Source organism: Hyla sarda, chromosome 10 (assembly GCF_029499605.1).
Source record: "Hyla sarda isolate aHylSar1 chromosome 10, aHylSar1.hap1, whole genome shotgun sequence".
Taxonomy (NCBI): Eukaryota; Metazoa; Chordata; class Amphibia; order Anura; family Hylidae; genus Hyla; species Hyla sarda.
The window spans coordinates 83,581,149-83,587,529 of NC_079198.1; the positions used below are offsets into that span (position 1 = coordinate 83,581,149).

The 6,381-nt window shown below is 46.2% G+C and overlaps 1 long non-coding RNA gene across 2 annotated transcripts; it reads right to left on the reverse strand.

Annotated features, from left to right (window-relative positions):
• Positions 1-3,451: 3,451 nt before the first annotated feature.
• Positions 3,452-5,985, reverse strand: LOC130293353 (uncharacterized). 2 transcript variants are annotated; one of them, XR_008848187.1, is made up of 3 exons: positions 5,821-5,985; positions 4,839-4,970; positions 3,452-3,546 (listed from the first exon to the last, which is right to left on the reverse strand). It is a non-coding gene; the product is annotated as an uncharacterized LOC130293353 (long non-coding RNA). The 2 variants fall into 2 exon arrangements; XR_008848186.1 differs by having other exon boundaries at positions 3,456-3,552.
• Between the last annotated feature and the right edge of the window lie 396 nt (positions 5,986-6,381).

The window sequence follows — 6,381 nt, forward strand, 5'->3', positions numbered from 1 at the left end:
CAGCCTACTTGATTTGTCCTATAAGCCTCTGTTGGGCCATTGTGGACTGCTTGTTGCACCTTGAACTGCCTGTACCCCCCTGTGCCTTCTATGGAGACCTTTGACCATGGACGCAGACCCTGGTTCCCCCCTATTTTGATGTGTTTCACCGTGTGTAGGACTGAGAACCTGGGGACTTGTCTATGCTACCTGCTATCTATGACTTTTGCCGTTATCTACATATAAGTTCTGGGCCATGCTGCTTGGACCCTGTATGCCTGGACTCTGCTTCCAATTATCTTCTCTCATCCTTTCCATCTCCTTCTCCATTGCTGCTTTTCCCTCTCCTCCTTTTTCCTCTGTCCTACTGTGCTCTTTGCTCTACATTCTTCCTGTTTGACTTCTTGGCTCTCCCTCTCTCTTGGTCTCTACCCCTGCACTTACTCACCTCTCTCCTCTCTTACTGGTTTGGAGCCTCTATCTGGATCCTCCATCTGGCGGGCTAGACGCACAGTGGACTGATGGGCCTCATCTATCCCGGCTGGGGTAAAGGAAGTATGATGGTTCGGGTAACACCTTGGACCATCTTTCCTGAGTACAGTTATGTTTTCATTTGTTTTATCTTGTTTGTTTTTGTTTATTTTTTTGTTTTAGGAGGCTCTCTATCTGCGTCTTTATATTATGCTGATGGAAATGTTGCTGGATTGGTCGTTGCCTTATGTAAAGTATACAGGGGGGAAATCTCACCCTTTCTTGCTAATCTTCTGCTCTTTTTGTTATGCCCATTATGTGTAGAGTAATTTTGCATAACGTGAGGGGTTTTAACTCCCCCACCAAATGGAAGATGGCCTTCCAGGCCAGATTAACCAATTTGCTAGATTAACCAAACTATATGACCTGCTGGTGGGTAAACAATTGATTACTATGGCGCAACTCTATTCTATTCATAAACTTCCTCCTGGGGAGCACTTTCGTGCTCTGCAGATATTGTCGTATTATTCTTCATTGGGTCCTCAGGGTCCTCAAGATGGACACTACGTTTTATGAGGCGACCTTGCTGTACAGCCCTACACTACCGGGCCTGCTTTCCCGACTTTATGCCCACCTAAATGCCCCTCCTGCTGATACCAAATTGCGCTTCATGGAAGCTTGGGAACGTGACCTGCACATGACCCTATCTATGTCCCAGTGTCATGCTTGTTGTACGGCTGTCAGCAGGGGCAGCTGGCAAGTCTCCTTAATAAAGACGTCTATTAAAATTCTACTCAGAATCTATATGGTCCCCTCTAGACTGCACTCAATTTATCCCTCGGTATCTCCTCTATGCTTTAGAGGGTGTCGAGTTGTCGGTTCCATGCACCACATTTGGTGGAGCTGCCCTAAGGTGGCGAAGTTGTGGAGGAGGATTCATGTGATTTTGGTAGATTTGTTTGGTGACCGCATGCCCAGTACCCCATCCTTTTGTTTATTAAGCAATAAACCTAGCAGGATGCCGTTCCATACTTTTTGGATTGCCCAGTTCATCCTTATGGCTACCAGGATACATATAGCTGCCCAATGGAAATCCCCGACTTTGTCGTTCCAAAAGGTAATTGACAAGGTTAATTTCGTAATGCTTTGTGAAAAGCTATCTGCCATCCGTGAGAGTAAGGTTGAATGTTTTGATAAATTATGGGAGGAATGGATAACTTCTTCTTATTGTCCTTCTATGCAAACTTGCCTTTCTCTCTATTAATCTGGGGGAGGGGATAGTTTCCCTACTTTTCTGTGTGCTGAGATTCCCTGTTCAGCGACGGCCAGTCCAGCTATTGATGTGTACTTGTGCTATCCTTCATTTGTGTACGCTGCATTTCCTGTACAATTTTTATTGCGTGCTGAGACGATATTGCCTCCTAGTTATAGGTTTTATATGTTTTCTTTGTTTTTATGTAATATTATGCCCATTAGGGCACCATTGCCTTTTTGCTTTTGCCTTCTGTATCGCTACCATTACTCTTTTCAATAAAAGATTCTTGGTTTGACTGTTAAAAGGAGAGAAGTTCACTTAGTCTTTGCGTTGTGTGTCTGTGTGTGCCACACTAAGCATGGACAACAGAAAGAGGAGAAGAAAACTGTCTGAGGACTTGAGAACCAAAATTGTGGAAAAATATCAACAAGACTAGATTTGCCTTTGTTCACAGTGCGCAACATTATCAAGAATTTTGCAACCCATGGCACTGTAGCTAATCTCCCTGGGCGTGGACATAAGAGAAAAATTGATGAAAGGTGTAGTCCAGATGGTGGATAAGCAGCCCCAAACAAATTCCAAAGATATTCAAGCTATCCTGCAGGCTCAGGTAGCATCAGTGTAAGCGCGAACTATCAGTCAACATTTAAATTAAATTAAACTGTCAGGATCCGGGCTGGTAGCTGGTAGCGTTGGCTGGTGGTGGATCGCTGTGCCAGAGAGGTGATGACGTGGGCCGTACCAGGGGAACGGAGTCTAAGGAGTTACTGATTTTCACCAGAGCCCGCCGCAAAGCGGGATGGACTTGCTGCGGCAAGTAACCCTCGGGTCGTTCCACCCAGTAGCGACTCAACCTCTCTGGCTGCTGAGATAAGGCAAGGTACAAGAGGATCAGGCAAAGGCGTAGTCAGACATAGCAAGTGGTCAGGGCAGGCAGCACAGGTTCACAGGCGGTAGTCAGTAGCAATGGGAACGGCAACAGGCAGGGTAACACAGGAACAAGGAATGCTTTCTCTCAGGCACAAAAACAACAAAGATCTGGCAGGAGGCTGTGGGAGGAGATGGTACTTATAGGCAGTGCACAGGTGAGGCCTAATTAAGTCCAAACAGCACTCCCTCTGACAAGGCTTAACCCTTAATAATACAACAAAAATTGTGTAGCTCACTCAGCCAGGGCTGACTCGAGGTTAACTGGGTAGGTCTATACCCCACAGACCTAAAGGTATATATAGAAAAAGGATGTATAACAACAAGTGTATACAAGAACCAGTCCTCTAGAGCCAGTAGAAATAAGAAATTAGAAAATAGGAAAGAAAAATAGAAAAGAGATGAAAATGGATGAAATGAAAAATTAAGAAATTCTAAAAATGATAAAAATAATACTGTAGTAAATTAAAAGATGGAAATTAGATATATATTCCTTAATAGTCCCGAATCAAAGTTGGAAACATAAAAAAGATATAACACATTTATTCATAATGTAATATACATCAGTGCAGGGCCCTTGCACGAGATGTATTACAACTGTTAAAAAACATATACTAATAAAAAAATATATAAAATGATGATATGCAAAATTATATGACTGCCCGGCACACTTACGCCTACCACATCATATGCCCTCCCCCCACCTCTCCCAATAATGACAGACAACATTATTCTTTTACTGGGCTGGGTGGTGGTCACAGCTCAATTTATTAAATAACAGAATATTAACTCTATAACTGCTGCATTGCAGCAACCTACCTACTTCAGCCGAAGCGGTATTGCCAGCCGCCGGACTCCCGGCGGGCAAAAGTGCCTAGGGCCATCACTTCTCAATTCTCCTCTCCTCAGGCCAGCTGTGACTTGCATATAAATAAAACTACAGTCAGGAACAATAGACAGCAAACAGCAACTGTCCAAATAACAAAGTGCAAAAGTAAAAAGTGCCCATAAAGTAAGATATATATATATATATATATATATATATATATATATATATATATATATATATATATAAAATTTTTCTTTATTTTTTTTTTTTTTTTTTTTTTTTTTTTATAAATAACCAGCTTTCTTTGTAAATGTTTTTTTTTTTTTTTTTTTTTTTATAAAAGGGGTAACAAAGACCATGCACCTCACAACAAAATGCACAGCCGAGAAGAATACAAAGTGACACCAACAAACGTAAAAAACAGGGAGGGAGGGAGGGAAGCTGTCTTCTCAGGAGCGCTGGTGAGTACAAAAGGACTAACCAGGGGGTGGGGTGGACCTAAATATATCCTGGGCGTGCCTTAATTCCCTCCTACTAACCTGGGAAAGCAGGGGGAGGGGGAACTATCCTGGGCTCTATGTTAACCCCTACCGTCCCGTGCAGTCAGGGCCACCTATCCCTAAACGGGCAGGTAACCTACAGACTGCCCGGCACACTTACGCCTACCACATCATATGCCCTCCCCCCACCTCTCCCAATAATGACAACATTATTCTTTTACTGGGCTGGGTGGTGGTCACAGCTCAATTTATTAAATAACAGAATATTAACTCTATAACTGCTGCATTGCAGCAACCTACCTACTTCAGCCGAAGCGGTATTGCCAGCCGCCGGACTCCCGGCGGGCAAAAGTGCCTAGGGCCATCACTTCTCAATTCTCCTCTCCTCAGGCCACCGAGGAGCCCGTGTACTCCTACACGGTGCTCCGACCCCCACCAAGCAAAAACAAGGCCTGCTCCAAACCATCTTGTAAGCCCGACAAGAAGATGTCCAAGCCTATATCATTCAAGTGAACCCCATCAGAGATCATAAACCGTCTGTTATCACCTTCAAGCTCCCGATGACGGACCACCACTCCACCCTTTTGTCGCACAAACCGGGCCATACGAGAATTCACCAAACGCCGTGAACGCTCGATGGCCTCGGCATTGCGAGCACCCTGCCAGGATACTCTAGGCACTATCTCGGACCATACTAAAACTAAATCGGGAAAAAAGCCAGAAAACCGTTCAACATCGGCTTTCATCAAAGTAATCAAATCAGGAACCCGGGAATAACAGAGATCATTCCCGCCCGCGTGTACCACCAAAATTACACCGGAACGGACGGTTCTAGCAATGTCCACCACTTCAGTAAGGACCCGTGTCCAACGCATACCTGGGATCCCCCTCCAGTGAGGCTCAACATTGCCGCATCCCAACGATCTCCCACCCGGCCGGCAATCAGCTCTCTGCGCGGCCCGGTGGAAATAAGAGTGGCCCAGGAAATAAACCATCGTCCTCTGCACATCTAAAAAAGGAGAAAACAAGTTATAACAACAACTCAGGACGTACATATCGCGCATAACAACCAGAGCGCCGACGGCCAATACGCTGTATCGCATCCACTGATAAACCTGCCCTGGACGCCTCCGTAGCAGCGCCTATCCGAAAAGAGTGCGTACCAAACTCAGCAGCCGGAGCACCCAAAAACCGCAAACAACCCTTGAACACTGCCTGAAATTGAAAACGCGTCAAAGGAAAACCATCAGCATGCGTGAAAAATTGGCGGCCAGGAACCCGAACAGCCAAAAACGACGACACCGCCCGCACAGGACAAACTGGACCGTCCACTGCGATAACCCGCACCCAAGCTCCCTGACCCACCTGATCAGTTTTCGAGCGTCGAATCCGCAGTTGCAAAACCCCATTGGAACACAACACGTCATCCTGTAATAAACCACCGTCCCCGGCTTTTGAAGCCGGAACCAACTCGCCGATGCGCAGCGCGGCAAAAAACATAACACAAAAAGCGGCCGAATACAACTCGGACTCATAGATCGAAGAACAACAACTGCGGGTAGCCGGCAAAAGAGAAGCCAATAACAAAAACGAAACAGGCCTGCGAGTTTCACGCCGCACATGAGTGCGCTGCCAACGCTTCAAGGCCTGCTGAAATAAAAACCGTTTCGAAACATCTTCCCATCCCAACAACTTAAAATAAAAACTTATCCCAGCTAGCCGTCGCCGCGCTACAATTGCGGACACCTGTAAATCACGCAACCACAACACATAATCCACCGTAACCGCTACGCGGTTGTCAACAGAGGTAGCCACCTCCCGCCCAGCCAGCAACGCACACCACTCAGCCCACGCCTTACCATGTCCCGCCCATGTAGATGCCGCCAGCGACGATTCCACCAGTGGGATCAGACGTTGCTCGGCAGGGCCCAGACCAATGGGGGGCAAGGGAGCCCTTCCAACGCAGCATCCGGACACATCCTCCGAAAATCCTGAAACTGAAAACGAGAAAGGGAATCAGCAATCACGTTATCAACCCCAGCTACGTGGCGAGCTTTAAACCAAACGTTCAACTCCAAACACCGAAGAACTAAATGCCGGATCAAAGACAAAACCGGAAGGGAGGAAGAAGACAAACCATTTATGCAATGAACCACACTCAGATTATCCGTCCAAAAACAAACCCGCCTATTGCTAAATCGTACACCCCACAACTCCACCGCAACTATAATAGGAAACAATTCAAGCAGGGTGAGGTTCCTGCACCAACCATTAGTCTGCCAATCAGGCGGCCACAACTCCGCACACCATTCCCCTTGAAAAAAGGCACCAAAACCCACGGAGCCAGCCGCATCCGTAAACAATTGAAGCTCAGCATTGGACAACTCATCCCCCAACCAACACGTGTGACCATTATACCT